Below are 26,071 nucleotides of genomic sequence, written 5' to 3' on the forward strand. Positions count from 1 at the left end.
TATCATTTCACCGTTATGGTTTATAATTCAAGCAAAAACTAGTATGGAAACATTTACTAATGAAGTCGACAAATGTAGTTCGGCAAACCAGTAATTTAGAGTTTTTGTGGTGTTCCACAAGGGAATCCTTTGGACTCTAATTGTTGCATCCGCATAATGTACGAGGAAACTCAACTACTGGTAGTTAAGAGCCAGATAGTGATATTCGAAGTGTGCTAAATTATGCCTATCTAAAAATATCCCAAGTCTACGGCTATGCTTTTTAAGGCATACTATAATTAAGTCTAATTATTTAAGTCTATATTTTTATTGGCGGAGCATTTCCTTCGTCTATGTATGAGTCCGATATTTTACGGAACTTCCAAAAAGGGCATGCATTGGAGGGAGGAGTATACTCTTTCTTTAAACAATTGGAGGTCGTATCTCTCAGGGAAGACCCCGGAAGCCGATTCTAAGTGTCTTGTGAAACGGACCATGGAATACTTCCATCAAGGTGATGCTGATTACATTTTGAATTAATGCGGCTCGTACGGTGCTGAAAGGAGCATTCTTATAAAGTTATATTTTGTCGGTGCCCAGAATAATCGATGTGTATAACAATGTTTTTATCACTTTACCACTGTTAATATCTAAAACCTTTTCATTCTTCCATATAGGTTCATTTACTATCGAATTATAAGCCATAATTCACGCCGCGCTAGTTTTTGATTTTACATAATTACGTAAGATTTTACATGATTTACGTAATTTCAGTTCAATCAACAGAAAACATCTATTTGTTTCCCTTAATGGGAAAAACTTGGTGCAAATCCTAACCAAATGACACCTCACCTCACCGATCACCCAGATCCGTCTACGGATAGACGTTCGGGAATAGCTATTCCTAAACGGACACAAAAACTACATATTAAATTGATATTTATTATCATACTATAAGTACCATAAATTAGAAGACAAAATAGGTTAGATATTTTTACCATACTTGATTGATTCAAATTTGATATGAAAAAGTGTCATCTACAATAATACCGCTGCTTCAGTTTTGATTATTGTTTTCTCGGTCACGAAACCCAGGAGGACGTTTAAATTATTGTTATAGCTTCATTTTTGACTTTATGATTAACTATATACTAGTACTTTACAAAATGTATTTATTATTTAATTAATTTAATACAACATCATATCATATATAGCACTAATTGCATTGGAAGCATCCATAATTTGCTATAATTCGATTTTAAATTTTAATTCAAACAATTTCAGAAATTTTATTCCTTTTATCCTTCTTGAAACCACTTAAAGGTCTTCCGATTCACCGATACAGTTTCACATAAAGCCATGTCATAAAAAGGTCAACAATGGACCCACAACTCCGGCGAATACGGAGTTCCACAATAAACCATATTTACGACTAAACTCTCATTTAAAACTTACATTTTATCTTACAACTAAAAAAAAATCGCCTACTCCTTATTCTATGTTTTACATAAATCACAAATGATATAATGTGTTCTGTATAAAAATATTTCAAACGACTTGCATGAACGCAAAGTTAAAACTAAGAAGCTATTAGCGACATTATTATTTTTTAATCGCGAGCAGTGTTGGCCTAGTGGCTTCAGCGTGCGATTCTCACCTCTGAGATCGTAGGTTCGATCCCCGGCTATGCAACAATGGACTTTCTGTCTATGTGCCGAAACCGCTTGTCTTAGACCCAAAACGTCGACGGCCTATATCGGGTACGATCACCTATTTCCCTACCTACATTTCCAAATGATCATGAAACAGACACAGAAATCTGAGGCCGAGACCTAAAATGGTTGTAGCGCCATTGATTTATTTTATTTATTATTATGCTTAAATACAGTAAGTATAGATTTTTGTGATTTTTATTTAACTTTTTCTTATTTCAATACTTACAGTTTTACATGTTCGACTAAACATCCGTCAACCTGAAATATAACAAAATTTTATTATGTACACGGTACACTGTTACACTGTTGTTAAGGTAGGAATTTATGTAATTTAATAAAGTTTTGTTTAATTGTGTAGTACTCCTCTAAACACACAACGTAAAAGTTTCCCAACTCTTATATTAAATCACTAATTATTCCTCCTTCGGGTGTTGAATCCCTAAAAAATCTTTATTCCGCTGATGAAATCGATAATATAAAATGGTGCTGCTGCTGCAAATTTCGTTTTATCTTGGAAAATCCCAAATATGTGATATATGGCACGCGCCCTTGTTGACGTCGAGATTATGAAAGGTTTTGTTCAATAGAGCTTTGTTAGAATTTGCTCTTCCTTTAATCCATATTTCTATTTATTGCATTCGTATTTATTGTGTGTACAGATTATTACATAAAAGTAAATTATGAAAATGAAGCATTAAAATTCCAGAATAATATAAGATGGTCTAGCTCGAAAAATAAAAAGGCTTTATTTTGTGAACTGTTTCGTATGAAAACAATGCCTTATCAAGATCAAAATCAAAAGCAAAGACGGTATATTTTCTTGAAACATGTGCCCAAGTACCACAAAACGTATATCAGAACAATATATACCTATATAAGAATATTAAATGATAAATGACGCAATTCTTATTTATATATAGCATTATTCATGAGATAGTAAATATCTTGATCTTGACAATGGCTGAGCACCGTTAGTCGCAGTAAAAGGAAAAATTGCTTGCTTTACTTCAAAAATTCTAATGTACGTAGCATTTATGCATTCATTCTCTGCGTATATAAGAAGTTGTTATTCTGAGTTGAGTTTTGTCAAAAAACTCCTTAGTTTTTATTCTAACAGGATTAGTTAAGGGCTCAAACTTTGATAAGAAACAAGTTTGCGCATAAGCCGCCCCTTTGAGCCTCGCTTACATAATTCAGTTCCAAAGATAACAAAGTTAACTCCAAATTAGTCTCTCCTCAGATACTTGGATACTATAAATTCCTGAAGTTCAAAATTGGTGTGAAGGGTAAAAGTAATAATATCACTTAATTCGCACCAATGGAATGGAACTCGGTGCCTTAGTTACAATTTCATAGTATAAATAAGTTCCTTAAAAATAATTAACAGACTATAAATGCATTTAAAATTTTAATAGCACTATTACGTATTTCTATTGATTGGTATTGCCAAGATAATCAAATGGATTAAGCAATATTTATTTACATGAAGATCATATAAGCATGTTTTTAGTCTCCAATCGATAGGCCACACATACAACTTGCAGTTTGTATTAAAAAAAATATCACTAAGTTTTTGGAAAATATTATGAAATCTAACCAAAATACTCAGTCCCCTGGCAACAGTCCTCTTCCTGAAATTGCAGCAGGGGACTGTTTTACACAATAGGGGACTGTGTATTTTGCTTATTGGTTATTGCGTTTACGTATTGTTTGTGTAAATTTATCCGCTAATTGGTTTTATTAATTAAAAATCATCAAATTATCATTGATCGCTTCTTATTATTTTCCGTTATAAACCTTAACTATTTTACACAGGCTGATCGAATGCACGTGTCTACAAAAAAAGTTTGAGACGTTATTATATTGATAATTGGTAAGTGTTTCAATGAATACTGAATAAAGCATTTAATTGTGGATAGTATAATACTATGTTGATCTCAGTGAGTACAAATTATTTCTAGCACTTAAAGTTACTTTTTGATGTAAATGTTTGTTGTTAGTTGTTATTTCTGTTTATTTTTATAAAGAAATATTGTTTTTGAAAATAATAAATAATTGATTAATGTAAAATAGGTCTTTAAAGTTGTACAGCTTGCTAGCTAGTGGACTGTGAAATGTGTGTTAATTATTTATATGTATTGAATGTCAGGAGTATCTGTATAGTATATGTAATGTATGTATGAGCAAGCTGCACTAAATATATAAGAGGGTGAAATGTAAGAACCTAACAACCCTACGGATCCTTAAACTCTACAGATGTACTCTAACACATAAATAGTGAATATATAAATAAGTACGGGATGTCTGCACCAAGAGACCTAAGGTAACAGACGGAGCCCTACGGGTAGGATCAAAGGTTCGAGGTGGTGGGATTATCTCAAAGCTATCAGGCAGGCTCACCACGATAATTAAGGGCATGAAGTAGTCTTTGCTACTTTGAGATAAAGCGAGAAATGAATACGATAGAGCAATATTCAAATCTAATTTATTGTTCAAAGACAATATCTTAAATACTACTTACACCTATTCACACATAACTGTTGGTGTATTGCGCACCTTCAGGTATTAACATTTTTTGGAACACATGTGAGTCGTGTCAGCAATTGACATATATTCGAATAAAAACTGATCAAAAGTATAACAGTCCCCTGTTTCTGTCTCTGTCTGTCCTATCATGATTTATTGGAAAATCGCTAATAACTCAGAAAATATGATATATTTGAAATAACTGTTAATTTTCTTCGAATTAGAACACGGTTTTTTGGCCAACGTTGAAATTGATTTCCAGAAATTAATTTATTTAGGTCCTGTATGAGCTTACACACAAATGCTTTATTACTTGTTATAAATAATTATTTATGGCACACCATGTTTATAAATATATTTCAAAAGTGTGTCCTCATCTCTGTGTGTGGTCACGAACTTCTTCCCGATTAAAATCTGACTCAATAATCGATTGCTCGAATTAAACGGAAGCCGTTCCGATAAATTTTATTGACCGGTAATGTACCCGTTATTCAACGATTCGTTTCGCGATAACTGGGTAAAATTAGACCCATTACCATTTAATCAATTTAGGAGTAAGATTTTATGTGTAAAATATGACATCTTAAACGCGTACAGTAGTTTTTATTAACTTTTGCTTAAGCTATTAGGAAGGATGGGAATTAGTTGTCTATAGATGTTATCTCTATGGCCAAGAAATTCTTAAAGAAGTTCTAGTGTTCTCGATGTCATTGCTTTATATTTTCGTAAATCAGTTTCAAATTTAAAACCCCTATTCATAAAAACGAAATAAATTTCAAGCGGGCTAGTAGATTTCCTGCTGACGTATTATTTGATCCAAAATATCTTTATCCAATTTATAGGAAACTGAGGTAAATCTTTATTTATTCGAGCGATACATTTATAGGGTTTTATTATTGGTATTCGATCTCATACCTTAGAATATTGATAACCAATTTATAGAAAAATAAGAAGGATTATTTTTGAGAACAAAGTTTTACGTAACTTGAAAATCTTGCATTACTGATAACTTATTCAAAAAATATTTTTTTCTTTCAGTTGGCGAGTTGACCACATGAACTTACGGGGTGTGAATGTAAAACAAACGATGAACGGGTTTCATTTGAAATTAGTCTACCGAAAAGATGGAACCAAACTCGTTCCGCGTTCGGCATATCTGGAGGTGCTGTTGACTAATCACAACCGAACGTAACGAGCCATCATTTCATAATTTGTTTACGCCACTCCATTCGCATTTCTTGTATCTAAAAATCTCGTAAAATATCAAACAGATAAAAAACATATATATCTCGCCCTATTACACATAAATGGAACGTACGGGTTCTATTTACCCCGCAATGCGATACGATACAGTTTATTGGTTATTTAGACCATACTCATGTGTGAATGAAATTCAACCCGTTTTATGCAAAACCTTGTTTATCGCAACACACGACATAAAAATATAACGCGGACCTCGAAGACCGCGGTTACTAAGCCTCACCTGTCATCATAAAACCGAAATAATCCTATAGTTTTATTATTTTGTCCTATTTTTTACGATTCCTTTGGCATATGAATAAGTTATATGCTTTGTGCGAGGGTTATAAAATGTTATGTAAATATGGAACAGATTTTTTATTTTAGGGTCTTATATGCGGTATACGTCCGTCGTAAAGTCAACGTTAAGGATGTAAATAAATGTGACGTATTTTCTTTTGAGTCACCACATTTTGAGTTCCCAGAGTCTAATCAGTTAATTGGACAGCAGTTATCGACGTCCTACTACGTTGAGCGTATTGTATTTCAGCAAAATAGAATAATTGTCGTTTGAAATCGTCGACATTGCGTTCTCACCGATGGTATTTGATACGATGTCGGAACAATATGTTAAATGTTTTGTATGTATACATTGAGTAACTAAGAGACCGTGTATTTCCCATACAAGTAAATAAAAATAGCAAAAATTAATTTAATATTATGATTTTAAGGTTGGTTTGATATTTTTTAAAAGAAGTTTATAAGTTGTGCCTATTTGGTATTCGTGTCTATATAAGGTAATACTCAGTATTGTAATGAAAGGCTCTTCAAGACACGACTATTTAATACAAATGTTGGTACAATACTAATCTATATTAAACATCAATACATTTGTATTAATCATGTAGGCACAAAGGGTGTGCTACTGAATCATTACTGAAAGATTATGTTGAATGAATTAGAATTTTAAATATTAAATGATCTACATTTTTGAGCAGCCACACTTTAAATAAGGAAACTATAATGTCTCACATTAAAATTTGGTACCTAATGATAATAAAAAAGATAAAACTTTTTTTAAATACACAATTTCGTTGATGCGTTTCGTGTGTACGTACTACATAATTTTTTTGAATGAAGAATGATAAAAATGTCGTGTTACAACGTTAAAAACAATACAATTTGATTATATCAAAAGCTGTTGGATGATTCGTTTGAATGTTGCATTTTAAATCATGTAGGTACAGTGAAATATTTGACGCGTGATAAAAGTTACTCTCGTAAATCACGCTTCAGTATATTTTATCATTTCTGATAAATTTTTGTATTTGAAGTAATGACGGTTTCATTATGCCGAAAAAATACTCAATTTATGTTCAAGTATAATTTATATTCAGGATAGCTCTACGCTAAGATATTTAAGTAGGTATTAGAGAAGGGAGAAACTTGTACCTAACTATGATAGAACCTAATACTTAAACTAATATTATACATGGTTAAGTAGGTTAATCGTTTGCATACTATACTAAAATTGTACATTATATACTAAACACATATGTTGAAACTACTCAAAATATAAAACAATCCGTAAATTTATTCGTTTATTAAAATGTTAATGATTTTGAACAAACCTATATATAAAGAACTGCCTACTGAAGTATTTCCGAACCAATCCGACTTAGGCTCCTTCAAGAAAAGAGCGAAGCAATTCTTAAAAGGCCGGCAACGCACTCGCGAGCCCTCTGGCATTGAGAGTGTCCATGTTCGGCGGTATCACTTAACATCAGGTTAGCCTCCTGTTCTATAGAAAAAATAATCAAGAAGATAGTTTGTTTACACTACCGTGACATTCATTTAGCATGGCACATTAGACGTGTTTCAGTTAATTGTCTCCGCCATTTCCTACCAATGTTGTCTATTTTTGGTTTTTGGTTTGTAATATCTACAAGACCGCCTACGTTCGCCGCAGTTTGCCAACACTCTTTTTTTTCCAACTGGGGCCCGTACCAGCGGTGGTCAGTGAGTCTGCCTAAGTGACCTGCCTACCTCCAATTCAGTTGTAAAGCCTTTATTAGTCCGTAAATTTTCTTATCTTGTTCCTAATAATTTTATTCTTTCCTTTAGAAGGCTGAAGGCTGTGAGCAGAATTTTGGAAATAAGCTTCTAATAATTACTTCTAATAATTCTGTACAAGTGCGTTCATTACCAAAGGTTACAATTAGCCAAGCCAGGCCAAGCCAAGCGACTCCAAGCTAATTTTTTTTAAATTACCTGTCTATAGGTTTAGTCATTACATGCATCAATAATTATAAAATTCTTGGAATGTCATTGAGGCAATCGATCAGAATTGGCTAAGCTCTGTTGACCTACCACCAATTAACCTGTAGTTTTAATGATAGGGACTCAGCACCAATGTTTGCGCAGATGGTAGATACTATTCGGTGAATTGTCATGTCGTTTAAATTAATATTTGATATTTTCTATTGTACATGGAACTGTAGACAATTATACTTATGCGATGCAAAAAAGTGTGACATATCCATGATTGTAATATACATTATTAATCTTGGTGTTTGTTTTAAACTTCCTGTTGGAAAACCAATATTTGATTCTTCTTCGTAGTCTTTAGTATTGAGGGTGGTAATTCTCCTCGAATGCCCTAACCAATACGTGTATATTGCCGTCACACTGCTCTATCCTCGGCATACCTCAGGGCATAAGGAATGGGTAGAGTAACTTAATTGGTAAACAAGCAGAGCGAATAAGAGTAATGGCAAAAAATCTGCATGCAATTCTCAAGCCAGAAAGTTAAGTGCAAGACCTCACCATCCAAGGGCTCAAATTTTTAGACGCAGCCGTTACATATAGAAAGAATAAGGAACCACTTAATATGTTCCTTCTTTAATTTCTCCAACAGGATAACATACAAAAATGTAGGAAATCAAATCCATACTTGGCTGCAAAATCGAAGAAACCCATCGAAATCAGCAAGAGGTACGGGCATAGGAGCACTTGCAGAAATACTGATCCGATGCCGAGGTGTGTAAAATGTACTGCATAGCATCTAGCAGGTGACTGTACAAGTTACGAGACGCAAAACCGAAGTTCGTTTACTTTAGTGAGTCACATCCTGCTAATTACAGAGGCTACGCAAAAGAATCACATGTAAATTAGGAACGAGATAAAATCTATGACTAAAACGAGCAAATCTGTCAAACCTGCAAAACAAGTCTTAAATACTTTTACGGAGAGACCAGCACTTCCGGAGTGCGCTAATTCAATTAAACTCCTCAGAATAGACAGTGCTACTATTCGGTCGCCAATAAGCAATCAGGTATCATACTCATTAGTAATTCAGTATTTTATGAAGCTTGTAATATAGCGTGAAAACTACCATTACAGGCAGGCGTGTCGGAGATCAAAGCCAAATGAGAACCTCTCGTGACTCGATGCGTATCAAAATACCCTCAAGTTTCCAAAGCTTTTATTTCGGCACGAAAGTCGGTATCGGTACGATCTATACCGATTGATGACGAAACATTTTCGAACGCTGTTAGGATTGAATTATGTAACTTAAAATTTTCCATATATTATGTCACGCACTTAAGCCTACTTCAGCTATATGTTAAACAGTGTTGTAATTATAATTATTCGGGAGAACTTTAGAACTGTGAATATCGAACGCATATTTCTAATTTAACCCGCTGCAGGTACAATTGTAAAGCACTAAATAATGTTAGATTATCAATTAAGATAATTCTGATAATGATCTCAAAATTTATAGGCACCTATTGCATCAATTATTTAATTATTTACTAAAGTGCTTAAATAACCTCTCACTCTTGAACGACAACGTACGGCTGATAATATTCTAAGGTAAACGATATCATGTTAACATCAAGATTCAAGGTATTACCTTCAATTAAATGAATGGGTGAGATCTGCAGATTACTACTACACTCAGTAAGTTATTTTACAGTAATTGGTTTCAAATGTTTAATTGTATCAACAAACTGTAAGAATAAGTACAGTTTCAAAAAACTTTTACAAGACGACAAAGTTTCCTAGAAAAAAATATAAAATAGTTGAAAATTATATCTATTTAAAAATATCAACCGGTTCTGATTATAAATATATATATATATATATATATATATATATATATATATATATATATTGGATGCATTAATATACTGGATTCTATATATAAGGACACTAGAGAACTACGGTAAGTCATAGGTATCAATAATTAACCATATATTTTAATTCACAGCACCCGAGTTAGTACAAGCATGAATAACACTTTCGTAACTTTCAATGCATAAATTCCAAGCGATTTAATACATGCAAAAGCAATCTTAATTTCTTTGTAAAGGCTTTGTTTCAAAGTTCTGCAGCGGATACTAAAATAATAACAAAACTTATCTCATAGGCTTTGCTAAGTTATTCTTTGAGCATGTAATAAGTACTGGCAAGGCATGAACAGAATACTTTGTAAGCAATTTTTACCCTTCAACTTCTCGGAATATTGAAATCTGTTTTAAAATAGATGTTAAAAGGACATTCCGTTTTCTTTAAAACAAATGCAACACACATTAGCGTGATATTTTTGCATGAGACAGTTAGAGAATTGTATGATTTATATATATATACCTAATAGGGATATAAGTTTTGTAGACACATTCGAGTTTCGTTAATTAAGTTCTTAAAATGTAAAAACCTTGGCTATGCCATTAACTATCGCTTTGTTTGTCGGGCGGGATTAATTCGGGCCTATAGCAGTAAATAATAAATATTCATAACTGGTTTTCCAGCGCTGAGGCGAGAGCACTCTACTAAATTGCTAATGCGATTTATGAAGATTATTTTGTAACTGACTTGCAAAAGAATCTCTTGAAAATTTAGCCATCATTGCAAGTTTTTTAATAAATAACAATCATAACATATCTTTCATATGTGTTCTACTGATAAATGCTGATATTCCAATGTTGTGAATAATATCTGCAAAATGAAAAAATACTAATCAAAACATTAGTTTAGGAAGCAATTTTCTTCAAGCCTACTCAACAATGCGTAATTGGAGCATAAAATATATAAAGGAAATAGATAAATAAAATAAAACTTATGTAACGCAATAACTGATAACAAACAAAACTCAATTTATATTAATTTTAACGACTACAAGAGACCACTATTTTTTTTTCTGAATTGGCATCCAGTATTGTATTTTGTATTGCTATTTAGAATATTTTAATAGATTTTTTTTAAATAAGTCAAAAATAAAATTATTCGAGTTCTACATAATGAGGATTACATTAAGTCCATGTCATAATGTTTCACATATACTCGACCTCCCAACGGAGTGAAGGCCTTCTCTAAATTATTCTACTTCTCGCTCATCGCCACCATTTTACAATATCTAAATAAGTCAAACTGTTAATAAAAAACTAAAAATTCAGGTACGTTTATTTCATATTAAATATAGAATTCCGTAACATACTCAACTATCGGTACTATCTTGTCATAAAACGTAAAGTTGAATATGACAGATTTTAATGCAGCGAGGAATGAACGTTGTATTCGAGCGTATGAAACAGTTGATTGAGCACAGATATTTTATGTGAGGTTTAAATTCTTTTGGGATTCGTTGAGTGACAAGTGAAAACGTCATGTCACGTGTGTTTTATCTGTGGTGAGATATGGCAATATTTTCACACATGGTTTAATATCTATAATGGAATGACATCTTAGGGGAAATAAGTTAATGGAAAACCGTTACATAACAAATATTGCACATTTAAATAAGCCTTTTTATTTGGAACTAGACTTGATAAGCATCTAAAACGTGCCTAGTTACGTGTTAAAGATATGAATAAAATTATTTCTGCAAAAGTAGTGGTGCTTCGTTTGTTTAGAGTTTAGTTACTAAATTAAGTCGAGTTATCAACTATATCCGTTGCTATAGCAGTAAATATAACTATTCAGACTATAAACTCGGTAACAATACCTACAGTTGTACGTTTTTTCGAAAATGGCAATTTTTTATGCAAGATATATAATTAAATACAATACCCAATACTTACACCAGTACGTATTATGCCACAATTTCCCTTCTAAGTCCTCAATTGACCTGACCTCACAAACCTCCAAACCGCCATTGTATATGCGGTTTAATTTATGACCCCTCTCATAACGTCATATGTATTTTAATCGCCAACAACGAATATTTAAAACGATCAAAAAATTTCTACTGTTTTTGGAACATTTATGGCAATATAAAATTTTGGTCTGCATAATATGGTGCTACCAGTTTCTATGTCTACCTTACTAAGCGATTATATAAATAAAACATATACAAATTGTTTTTCATGATACAAAAATAAAGTATTTAAAATTAAATTAGATATGTATTGCTATGTTGGAAGCGGTAGGGGATCTTAGTATCATCATCATCACAACAAGTTCACGATTACAAATTTAAAGATTAAGAAGCAATGACACTCGACCACTTTTCATATATTTAAATATATACTGGAAATACTTTTTTTGTTTAACAGCGATATTTAAAAAGGCTTCTTGTATTCATTAAAACAAAAAAAAACTATTATTCACATACCATTCGCTCACTTACATCAATAAAACGAACTGTGATTTGTTTCCCATTTATGTTTTTTTAAATGTATAATTGGGCTCTTATTAATTAACTATCGATATTGGATTCTGTGATTTACATAAATTCCCAGATCAGACGTTCTAAGTTATCCGATAGAATTAACGTTTTCATGTTATTGGTTAAGCTTAATGTTATGTTTTTTTCCTTATGAGTTAGCAACCACCAATTAATTAACTGTAAGAATGATTAAACTATCTAATATTATGCTATCAAAATACCTAAATATTTTTGTCTAGCTACGAGTACAGTTAATTTTCTATTGCATCTTTATATTGGGATTGGTAAAGGCGCGTGAGATCGGCCTCTCATCATATCGAATGCATTTATGCTATTATTTTTAGACGAGCTTTGTGTTTGCTCTTTCCTTGGTAATAATGCTACTCACGGAGAGGTTGACTTATCTGTTTCTCTTGTCTTTTGCCGTTGAATTTTCTTTAACAATAAGTTTATTATACTTTATTAAAATGCTAAATTTTCTTTTTGCCTTTCTTCCATTAGTTTGGGTTGCAAGTACTACCTTATTTCTAAGGTTTCTTTTGAGTAGTCTTCTGCTATATGTAACTCTGTAATTTATATTTGTTCCTGATAATGTCTGTACTTTTCAGTAGTACTTGTATCCTTAAATAAAAACCAAAATATATGCATGCCAGAAATCAATGGAAAGAAGGGCACTAAAAATAAGAAAAATACATAAAATTTAAAGCGAAAAAGTAAGACGAAAAGCAAAAGTAGTAGATGCCTTATATTATGCCCTAAAACAGAAGTGGCAATGAGCGGGGCATATAGCAAGATACACAGATAAAAGGAGGACTTTAAAGACAACTATATGGAAAGGACCATGGGGAAGAAGAAGAAGAGGGTGCCCAAAATAAAGGTGAATAGAAGAAATAGAAGCGGTAGCAGAAAGCGAATAGAGAAAGAAAGCCATAGACAGAATTAGTTGAAAAAATCTGGAAGAGGCTTTACCCCCTTTTTAGGAATTCCGATCGACGGTCCTGAAAGTAGCTAGGATCTGCGAGGGTTAACATTAAAAAAAGAATATAAAAAATGTATGCTATATTATATTTTAATCTAATTATTGGAAATTAAACAGGCTTTTATTATTATCATTATTATTACAAATACAGTAACAAGATTGGGTATTATAAGTAGACTTATAAGATTTTTTGACAATGTTATCCCAATTTATTTGCACAACAAAACTTCTACAAAACAGATAATCGAAACTTTTGTCGTACGGGGTACACGATTAGCCGTTTTAAACGCAAAATAAAGTTTTTTTTTAAATAACTGGCAAATAAAACCGTATTATTATAAACTTATAATTATTTACATAATTTTAAATTTAAATTTTTCCGACGCATTAATCCGGTTAAAAAATTATTTTCTTTTTTTAGCGTTAAAAGCGCATTGTACTTAAAGTGTTATAATACGCAACCAAATTTTTTGCAAGTTTAATTCATGGGTGATGAGGAAGCACAAGGAACACAGTTCAAAAAATTCAAAAAAATTCTACATGATCACGTTTTAGTACCTGAATATAAAATGGCTTAATATAGAGTGACTCCTTTTTTCTAATTTTTAATATATATATACAAAATAGTTAAGTATATAATACGTTTAGAAAAAGTATACGACATTGAAGGATAGGTTTATACTTTACTAAATATGTATAATCAAAACTGTAGGTTCTAATAAACGGCTAAACGAATTTTTTATCACCATAATACATTTACGATAGTAATATGACCCAATCGAAAGCATTTTACGATATGTTCAAATAAAGCATATCAGACTCCACATCGCTAACTAACGCGTGATTTACAAAAAAAGCCAGTAATAAATAATTCTAAGTGTTATATTAAGTGACCTTTCTGAAAGGATATCAAATTGTTTATTCCCTGGCAAATGGTACTAAATAAAAAATACTTCGATTAGATATAAAAGAACATTTATTTAACTCAACCTTTTAATTGTGTTCTGTCGGTTGTTTTGTGATTGTTTCGTGTTCTAGTTAAAATGATCCCGCATTTTATCGTATGTGGAATTCAACTTATTCAAAATATACTTTATTACCTACGAGTAGAGGTAAAAACTGAACTAACTTATTTTGACATGATTAATGTAGCAGATAGCGAGGTTTTATAAATTGAACGGGTTAGGGAAAATGAATTGATTTTTGATAATAGAATTATTATACCATTATTGATTTAGAAGCAATTAATTACTAAGAGAAAGTTGAATAATTATTAATATGAACAAATAAAATATTTATATAAAACCATATTTAAAAGTAAATCTTTTACAGTTTTAATGTAAATGGGACAATCTGGCTGTCGTTAGCAGCCGACTAAAAATATTATACATATTAAAAACTATAGAACATAACCAGCCAAACTTAGCTAATAAATTTTGACCACCTTACACGTTGTAATTGTTAAAAGCTAAAAGCTACATAGCGCAAGACGCTGTAATAACCTTAAATAAAATGTAATGCAATTAAATAATAGATTACAGTGACACACCTCTTAGATTTTTGAACATGCAAGTTTTCCTTCACCGCTACAAGGTAGAATCAATCAATTTAAAAAAAAAACAAAATATGTTGGTGCCCAGCCAGAGTTAGAATACACAAGTGCACTTCTGACCTCGCTAATCTTATACACACCACGTACTTTTCAGAAATTCGGTCAGTTTCCTGTCAGTCCTTGTCGTCCAATTTACAATCTTGACTCAAAAAACAGCAGTTGTCAAGACGAAGAAGTTATTATTGACTTTCAATGTAATGTAATAATTTCGGTTCAACCTATATGAATAGATTTTATTTTGATAATGATTGATTGGATTATGAAAACGGGATTCCACAATTTAGTTAGTCAATGCCGTCAATTAAATGGGGGAGGAAGTCAACAGTAGTGTCTGGCCCGGAAATAAGCGACGGCGTCACCCTACAATACGACATGTTTAACTAAGTATAGTTATTCCCCCAATTCATTCGTGAATTAAGATAATTATTGTACCAAAATACGAATCATCTTACCTTAAACTCAAAAAAAGAAAAAATATTCGCTCAAAATATAGAAGTCTTAAACAACCGAATCGCGTTTCAGTCCATTACACGCTATCATAAACCTTATCGCACAAGACTGAATCATAGCATAATGCATATTTTTCTGTAATGGATATGTATCATTGTCGTAAATATGTACCACAGATTTGCATGTCGATATATGATTGCGTGTCATGTCAGCTTCTATTTCGAAGGTTATTGTGTACAAAATTTAAATGTTTGTTGTTACCTACGATTAGCGTTTAGTTGAAAACAAGAGAACGTGTTTTTTATTGTGATATACAATAACTTGATAAATGATCATATGAACTCTGACTAAGGGTTAGAAAAAGAAAAACAATGAACCACGAAATCACCAGCCGAGTAACGTTATACATAGTAATACTTATTAGAAATTATGGCGAAGTTTTTGCACTATTAATGCACCATTTACGAATCTAGTTTATATTAATGATCAAATATTGCATTTTAACAATTTAGCTAGCTAACTAGTTTTTTTGAAATATTACCATTAAATAATAAATGTAGATTGTTGTATTGCTAGCAATGTACTACTCACAAATTAATGCATGTTCTTAAATTAACTCTTTGTAAAATAATATAAACATTACATTTTACAGTTAGTCTCATAGTCTCTAGTACATATTGGACGAAGCTGTCAATTGATATTATATATTTCAAATTGAAATTAATTATTATGTTTAATATCAGAAACGGATATAGAAGCGTATTAAATACATAATATAGAACATACCAAGACTTGTAAGTTTCTTGTTTCTCTTATTATTTATCATAAAAATCTTGCCTAGTGCAATTAATAACAAACGACGATGTATAATCCGTATTACACAATTTTGACCTTAATTTGATAAATGTACATTTATTGCCACCTAGGTTAGAAACAAGGAGCAAGACAACAAGGTGAAATTACCTAACCTGATACAATAATAAAGTTAATGTGGTGTGTCATGAAAAATGGTGTTTAATATTGGAAAGGAACAAGAAAACTAGCTATTTTACCAATTTTAGGAATGTCTACTTGTTATGTATTCGTAAATTATTCTTACTTTCAAGCGAAGTGTTAGCGAAGCATGCCTATAGAAAATTTATGATAACTTAGTGTATTTCCCATCATCTTTATGCTAAAACTTGAATCGTGATTTCGGGTGTTACTAAAAACAATAATTTAAAGATAGCTAGCATAAAACTGATGACTAGTACTTTGCTTTAGACTTTAGTGAGTCACAGGGAGTTACGTACAGGAAAAAATGTAGGTATGCTTCATCGTTTAACTTCGCACACAGGTACTGCAGGACGGAAGGAATGTGACTTGATCTGACGTGTTGACATTACAACGTCACACTTTCACCCCAATATTATAAAATATATTCCTGTTTAGTTTTTGCCTTAATAACTGTGTATAACATGTATTTTTGCACTACTTGCCTATCTTATGTAATTGAATACATTTTTTTTCCTTTATTCACAATGGTTGCCTGGAAGAGATCGCTCGAAAGCGATAAGGCCGCCAGTTGACCTCCTTTTGATTTAATTATGTTCAATTTTTTATTTTCTGTAGTGTAACGAAGTGTTAATAAATAAAAAATAAATATATTTTTAAATAAGGGCTGTTTACTTAAAAATCCAACCTTAAACTAAAGAGCAAGAGCAAACCAAATACTGAACGTTATACGTTTAAGATTACATTCTTACTCATAAGTCAATTTTTATGTGTTGTGATGCTAATATCTGGTTTTTGCAAGGTTGTAATTATAATGAAAGTTTAATAATAATAAATCATATTATCAAAATCGACATACATGTCATCAATATATCAACAAAAGTCACAATTAGGAGGTGAGTTCGATTTTATTCCGAAATGAAAAAGAATATTTGAAAGCTATCTTTATCCAAGAATCCTCTAATGATAAATTCAAATCCCAAGTCCCTTGGGAGGTAATCGGACTCGTACAAAGGTTAGATAGGATTTAGGATTTCTTGAAATAGGTGACGCATACAGTTAGCATTTCTACTCTGTACATATCGCATTTGTTAATGTTAGCTCGGATTCTGTTTTCACCTTAACAATACAATCTGGATTTTCATTCATAAAGTTCATGTTTAGTACTGTTGCGTCAAACTTAACTATTTAGTATTTTATAACAAATTTTAGCCTTATGTAACCCTAGATGAACACAATTTAATATTTATACAAACTTAAAGCGAGGGTGAGGCAGCTCAACTCATCGTGACGGAGTTTTTCCGATCCTCTTATTTGTATTTAAGATCAAGAACGGCGTTAAATTGAAACTTTGAGTTTTCAGGAATTGAAAATTTCAACTTATTGTTTATATTCTGTCAGAAATTTTCGCAAGGTTTCGTCCTCCACCGAGATTACCAATTTTATAAAGCGAATAAGTATTTTGAGGAGGCTGAGGTAAATTAGTTTCAGTAATTACCCAGACCTAATAATGCCTAATTATTTGTTGAAAACACGTCGTACAAAAAGGCGTCTCGAAGCTTTTGAGACGTGGTACTACCATCGCATTCTTTGCATCAGCTGGAAGCAAGTGACGAATGAAAGACTCCTTCAAAGAATCGGGGCGACACGAAAATGTATGCAGACTGTTTTAAATTTAAGATTTGGGACTTTCCGAATATCTCGGATACAAACCCCAGCTGAAGCAAATTTTTTTCTTTCGATGTGTAGAATTAACACTTGATATTAAACATGTAGACAGAGAACGCTGATCACCTGACTATGAAATAACATGATCAATGAAACATATGGAATCTGAGGTCATAAGGTTGTTGAGCACTACTGAATTATGTGATATGGATCTGTTATATTATAAGTAAATACCAAAGATTTCAAACGCTATGCAAACTTTATCACGTGAACGGACTTCCTACATTATTTTGATTTTGAACGATAAATTTACATATCTATGAATGAAATTGAAAAATTTAAAACCATTACTGGTAATATTGTAGACCTTTAAACAATTATATATATTTGAATCTAAAATCTATCTGAAGCTAAGGATTCCCTGGACAGCTAAGGACACTAACGTGTCCATACTAACACGGTTACGAGTAAAAATGTAAAGTATAAAGTCTTTCGACCCTTTGTTACAAACGCATCCCGAGTTCTTTTTACATGTAACACGCAGAGATCCAAAAACCTAGGAAAACACATAGTAATTAGTAGAGTGGAGGGCATCAGACCTTGAGGCCGATCCCCTACTCGCTGGACCAATCGAGTAAAGGCAATTACGGGCCAACACGACCTTTAGAAATTAAGAGTGCGATCTGAATCTATTTAAAGGGAACACAAACACATTACTTTTTTTGTTTCAATTAAGAAATGGCTTAAAGAAGCCAAATATTTTAAAACCGCTATTAAAAAACTTAGAAATTTTACAAACAAGGCTAATTTTATTCAAGTGAACGAGAAACATTAGAAATTTAATTTGGTTCAAACTTTTTTTTTACATTTAATGTATACATATTTTCCTTGTATTATGTAAAGGGTAATGATCTAATAAATAACGCACACAAATTATAATAATGCCCGTTGCCTAAACATTGACACTACAATTTATTTATTTTATTTAAAATAAAATGTAGTTTTAGTCAATAGAAGTTTCACTACCATAGAAGTACTAGATTCTTAACTAAAATAGTCACTCGAAGAAACGTTTAAACTGAAGACTTATTCAGTCGCCGCATTCGTACTTTTTGCACAACTTTGCGTGTAACTTTGCCTTTCTGTACAAGAGTTGATTGCTTTACTCTCATGGGATCAAGATTTGAAAATTTTAACATTAAACACGTCAAAGGTTTGAATTTAATACCGCTACTACTAAGTATCTAAGTTTTCCTATTTCCACGATAAGCATATTTTACCCCTCACTTAGAATATTCATATTCTAAAAGTAACCACAAATTGTTCTACTGTGCGCGCCACCCAAGTTTCAAAAGCCATTTTCTAAAAAAATAAATTACAGAACAGCGTAGCAAATTTAAATTACAGAACAATATTTAACTCTAAACCTTAGGAATCAAAGCTCATTGTATCTTAAGGTGCATAAAGCATTTATTTTCCCCTTTTTTATTTATTAACAGTGCTTTGATTATTACACAGGTCACTGACAGTACTTATTATTAATTGAAAACGCTGACCGAGAATGATTTTCTCAATATGGTACAAAATGTTCAATTGTTAGTAAATGTAGTTGAAGTTCCACCACCCAATGTTTTATTCATAAATATATAAAATGTGTTTATTAGGTTTACTTTGGCATGATATGTCTGTAACTTTAGTAGTTTAGTCATTTTCGAAGCGACATAGGATTAGAATTTAGTCTTAAAAATGAAACTGTCGATCGCGTCGTTCCATTGTGATTGGCTACCAGCATTTCAACCAATCAAAGTCTAAGTCAAAATAACTTTATTCATATAGGTAAATATGAACACATATGAATGTCAGAGAAGAAGTTCAATTAATTCTAAATATACATTTACTACCAGTTCGCAAGTCAAGGGCGTAGAGCGGGCAAGAATAACTGGCAAGAAAATTTTCCGCCACCCTTTTTAATCGTTAATATTTGAGTCATACAAATTGTTCGAACTGGAGCAAATCAATCCCAAGGATTAGGATCATTTAAATATTCGTCAAATTTATAAAAAGCTTTATTATTTATTAATCACAGATATGTACCACTGTTAAAACTGATATACATAGTACTAACCAAACCTAACGTTTTGTCCATGGTTTGACATTAACAATTTTAAAATACTCATATTACTGTTGTATTGCCTCAAATTCGAAGTAAACCTGAAACAGAAGATAAAATCAGCAAGATTTATCGATGTTAAGATTATCATTATCCCCCAAGTGTTTGTTAGATGGCACTTAAACGGAGTGAGATTTGAATTAAACACATGGATTACAAATCCGCCGCAAAATAGGACATATTACAGGTAATGCTTGATGTTTAGATTCGAGCTGCTTGTATTGAAAATCGTACTCGTTGAGTATTCGTATTTATTATCCTGTTACATTTGTGAAAAATATATCATTTAATAAAATTCAATGATCATTATATTATCTTCATTCAATAAACCGCCAATCGGTCGTAAAAATTATATATGAAATATCGGATAAAATTATTTATGTGTTACCATTTTATACATTCATAAATATAACTATGGCATTGTAGTTTTATATGCTCATTTACACTATATTATAAATATTTTATTCAGGTGTGAAAAAAACGTTTTTTTTTTATGTAATAGCAGGCAAACGGGCAAGAGGCTCACCCGATGTGAAGCGATACCGCCGCCCATGGACACTCACATTGCCAGAAGGCTCGCAAGTGCGTTGCCGGCCTTTCAAGAATTGGTACGCTCTTTTCTTGAAGGACCCTAAGTCGAATTGGTTCGGAAATACTTCAGTGGGCAGCTGGTTCCACATAGTGGTGGTGCGCGGCAAAAACTGCCTTAGAAAACGCTCAGTTGTGGAACGACGGACGTCGAGGTGATACGGATGGTATTTTGTATTTTGCCTTGATGTCCGATAATGAAACTCAGCTGCGGGTATTAGACCGAACAACTCTTCTGAACACTCCCCATGGTAAATGCGGTAGAAGATGCAGAGGGACCCAACATCTCTACGCAACGCCAAGGGATCAAGCCGCACGGAAAGTGATTGGTCGTCGACGATTCGAACCGCTCTTCGTTGAATACGGTCAAGTGGAAGGAGCTGGTACTGGGGAGCTCGGGGGTACGTTAAGAAATTCATGATTAAGTTTTATTTATAAAACCAGTATCTAAAGTACTAAAGTTTTATCAATTTGTTACTACGGCTCCCTTTTAAAAAAATAGAAATAGCATCGTAAACATGGTAACAAACATGTTGCTAACTTTACCGTCGTTTTATAGTATCTAAACAATACTCGAAGTAACAAGAAATATGATAAAACTGAGTGTTTATTTAAAATCTTGGTCATTTGAACTTTATGTTTCATATAAATTAATAGTCATCAAAAGTAAAAGATAGAGCAAAAAGCTTTTATTCGTTCAAGATTAAGCCGCGTGTCTATTAATTTGTTACCTCTAAATATATATAGCTAGGCACTACGCCCACTACACACCTACAAGACTGCGTAACCCAATATCAAAGATTATGTTAAAGCAGCTTTAAAGTAATCTACAGTTATCTTCCAAATATACTGTAAATGGGAAGCATTAGGGTCCCTTCGGGCCTCCATCGAAAGGACTCCATTATGTGAATTTTTTAGTGATATTTTTTGAAGGTATGATGATACTTTAATATGGAGAAGTGAGATCATGCAAATTTTTTAACGTCTGGAGAGTTTATTTGATATTTTGATACTACAATGGAGACAAAGATAATATTTTTCATGATACCGGAACCTTAAGTGGCTTTCACAAGCAGTTTTAAGTCAGTGCGAAAAAGACAAGATATTTAAGTAATAAGTGACTAAAAGAGTTTATCTTTGGAGTTCTTTACTAACAGATTTAGAGATTACCTTTTAAGTGCTAACTCGTCAATAATCCGCTAAGCTTTAGTGGGACCACGGCACTCCTTGTTGCAAAAGGTTTGTTATAAAAATACGGTTTTCATCCCTTGAAAGCCTTAATAAGCCTCGTTGATGCCATCTTTTTATGGATATTTGGGGAATAAGGTAATTTCTTTTTGATAGCGCTTTTCACTTACAGGTGTCTTTTTTTCTGGTAACGTTATTTGTTACAAAAGGAAGTTATATAATGTGTAGAATAAACGTAAACGTATAATTAAACTTGGGAAGGGGGCCTACCATGAGCTCTTATTGAGAGCCTATTGACGGCCTACAACTGAACTGCATCGGTTATTTATACCATGACGTCAAAAACCTATTATAGATTTAGAAGCACTTCGATTTGTTAATTTTGAATAATTCATTAATTCCAATAAGCTATTATGTTTTGAATACATAGAATCGAAATAAAATCTTGAATATTTAACGTTTAATATAATCATTTTTACTGTATAAATGTAGTACAAATTGAACATTAACTTATTTCTATATCATAAATAATACTAATTTGTCTACAGCTTAAACTTTAAGTGAATGAACATTGAAAATTACCTTAAGACGTTGTTGTATGTTCTTGGAATATTTTTAATGGCTTTTATTTTTCATATTATATTTATTACAAAAATACGTAAAGAAACAAAATAGCAGAAAAGAATAATACAATTCATGAACATTATATCTTAGTAAGTTATAATTACAAAAGAAAACTGAAATTTATTGTAAAATGAAAAATCTGTCTGCATGAATGCGACAAATTCGATAACTAGACTGATTTTGTAGTTTGTGACTATAGTATACGGAATTCCAATATTTAAGGACGTTGAGGTGTGTAATTCATTATGCTATATTTAAATACACGGAGAGGTCGCATAAGATTTTCATCGCAGGCGGAAGCTGGTTAAAAATTATATATAATATTTAAGGTTTTATTATTTTTGCTATACTAGCATAGGTATATCGATAGTATAGCTACTTAAATAATTGAATGTTTAATATTATTAAACATAGCTTGTGCAATTATTTGTAGGTACACTGAATTCATGAAGAAATAAAAGTCGTTTATCCATAGCAACGTGAACGTCATCTTAGAAGTCAGTAGAAGGGGTCTGTCGACTTGTTTCTTATATCCGTAATTTTTAAAATTCTATTTTCAGAAATATATGAAATGTATGTTAAATTATATTATGTAGAAAATAATATAAAGGGATACACACACGCTTATTTGTTTAAATCAATAAATAGCACTTAGTCTCTCAGTTTTTGTTTATTTGTGTCCAAGAAAATTTCTGTCAGCCCTAAACTCTACTTCTGCTCAAAGGGGATGACTCGCTGGCCCATAACGAGAATGGCAATCATCTGGGCTGTCTCATTGCTTCGAACACGACTTTGCATGACCAAGGAAAGGCAACATCGATTATTGCCGTGTGATACTTTGTTGTTGTTGTGGAGGAGTGTTTGAGGGGTGTTTCAACCCTCAACCCCGAGAGCTTAAATCATTCTCGCAGGCTAAAAATATTTTTTCTGGGGCAGAGTCTAACCTTCTGTACTAGCACATTATATATCTACTTATTCTTCTATCTCGCCTAGGCAAGACGAAAATTAAGCTTTACACCATCGTCAATAATTATGGAGCATGTACAATAACCATAATCCCGGGTAATATCTCATAAAGTTAACTGATAGCTGAGTTTGAAGGATACAAAGAGAGGAGGGCGCGTATATAAGGTATAATGTAATAAATTTCTGCTTGTTGGATACAAAATACGTGCACTATAAAGGATAGGACTACTTTGGAACACGATACGCTGAAGGGTCGCCATCGAAATTCAGATGTCGGCTGAATCGATAATTTATCATCACTATATACACTTTTAGTAACAACGTATCACTATATGGGTCATAAAATTTTATTTAAGTAGTGCATCAGTCTTCAAGGACTTATTTGAAATGGAAAGACAACATATCATATTTATATTATTTAATAACTCTATTAATAATTGAATTTAAAAATATATATAATATATAGCATAAAAGATATAGTCCAACATTTCTCTTTTAGGAACATCTTTGAGAATATATCACCGTATTAGACAAATGTCTTAATGCTGCCATTACTAAAGCAACGATTTGTTCTAGCCACTTTGATGTTTTTATGTGTGAATTAGATACAAGACATACAATTGGAAAATAAGAGCATGATATAGATTTATTATTTGGCGTTTCTGACACTTTCTCTGTTAATATTTTTTTTTTATACTTAACGCCATATTCAACGAAGAGCTCTAATGAAGTTTAGGCTCTGGATATAACACTGTGCCTGTCCAATTGATTTAGTACTAAAATACTAAAGCTAGAAATTAGAATATTCGTATATAACAATAAGCCACATAATGTAAAATTTTGGTCTTCATTAAAATTTATTTCTTGATGTTTTCTGTATTCTACGCATCAAACATAAAAAACTTCTAATATACTTTTGACATACATACGAATACCAACCCGAAATTCGATTCGCTTTAAACAAATTTTGATAAATTTATACAATGTTTTTCTATTATAAAAGTTAATCGCCCCATTTTTGTAAATGAAACCTACGTCGAAATAATTTACGACACAGACTAACAAGTTCCGTCCACGCTTCACTAATTGACGCTTACAATAAATCTTTTATTACTAATTACTGGTAATAAATAAATGACGAACAACGACTATAGGGGTTTTAAAAGGGGAAGGAATTCTTTTATTATAACACATTGATATGTAAGTTACCAGTGTTAGCCTAGTAATATAGTGATTTTCAACCCGAACGCTGTGCCTGTGCTTTCGACCTGGCTCTGGCCAGATTTGTCGAAGTGAATGAAAGAGACTTGTATTTATTACGTCTAGTCATGTAGGTATGATAAAGGAAACATGAGGCCCATACTGCTGATTACCTTAACAGAAATAATAAAAGAGATGCAGAACTACAACATACATTTGGATAAGGTTTTGGGAACAAAAATACCACTCCTCTTTTCCACCGTCGTGATTCGGTGAGTTTACCACGGGCGCGGTGTGTGGAGCCTGCAGCCAGTCTCAACGCGACCAGCGGACGCCGGACAGTGCGGAATGAAACGTGGAACCTGTGCGCGCTGTTACGACTTACCCTTTGCATCTTGTAATTCATTTATTGTTATCTTTACGCTTTCTCTTTACTTATTTGCTTTCATCTCATTTCGTTTATAACCTTGGTTTTTCTGTGCAAAATTCAATATAAATGTTTAAGACCTTAATAAGTTTCTTTTTCCGACTGCCTAGCCTAGAAACTTTTATAATATGGTGCTCGCCTTACGAGCACCTAAAAGAAAAGAATTTGTCTAGAATTGAAAATACACTAATTAGCACTTAGCCAAGTTATGTGTAGTAGTATACATACATAGTAAAAGTGTGTTATCTGTCAATTACGCTGTCATAGCCATAGACTAGAGCATAGGGAATATATTCATCGTTTTTGGTTTTTGCTCACAGCGGGATAGCGTAGAAGTAGCTGAGATTACGGATACTGAGTAAGTTCGGTGCGCGTTTCTCTAAGCTTATATATGCAAAACGTGGAATGTCAAATTATGCTAACCACACAGCTCGGATAAATTTCATTATAGCGTAAGTTTTAATAGAGGGTCGATTCAGAGCTTTACGTTAAACATCGTTAGTTAAAAATGTCGTTTAAAAATGAGACTTGTCTTGTATGTAATTTGTAAACGTATGATAATGACCTCATAAATTATCCCGAATAATGAATCCTATTATAAAGTTCCCTTGGTAACCCAGTTAAAAAATTGATATAAATTAATGAGAAGTGAGCACACCATTACCACATTACATAATTAATAACTAATAATAAAACACGTAAAAAGTTCATCGCCTGTGCGTATTACAAAACAATCTAACAGGTAACAACTGTAACTGTTTCTAGAACTTTAAAACAAGCCTTACACTAAATGATTCATAGTAATCGAAATAATCCTTTAAATCAACTGAACGCGGAAACCAAAAACAATATTATTTAATTCATAAAGATTATTATTTTATTATATTTGCAGTATATATATATTCTCTGTACGAGTATATATATATATATATATATACTCGTACAGAGAATCATTAACGCGGTATCAGAACAGGATAAAAAAGGAATTTATATAAGACCCCATCGAGATACGGTTTACGTGAATAAAACGTTTATGACGGAATAATTCAGTTTGAACAGCATTCAATAGCTGTACGT

The 26,071-nt window shown here is 32.2% G+C and overlaps 1 protein-coding gene across 2 annotated transcripts in view; it reads right to left on the reverse strand.

Annotated features, from left to right (window-relative positions):
• The window catches only part of LOC123716240 (hemicentin-2-like), a 126,190-nt gene that overhangs the window by 82,493 nt on the left and 17,626 nt on the right, over positions 1–26,071 (reverse strand). For both annotated transcript variants that reach the window (XM_045671884.1, XM_045671883.1), the window contains exon 2: positions 1,921–1,952. The gene's annotated coding sequence lies outside the window, so the exon portion shown is untranslated. The remainder of the gene's footprint in view (positions 1–1,920; positions 1,953–26,071) is intronic.

Source organism: Pieris brassicae, chromosome 11, assembly GCF_905147105.1.
Source record: "Pieris brassicae chromosome 11, ilPieBrab1.1, whole genome shotgun sequence".
Lineage (NCBI taxonomy): Eukaryota > Metazoa > Arthropoda > Insecta > Lepidoptera > Pieridae > Pieris > Pieris brassicae.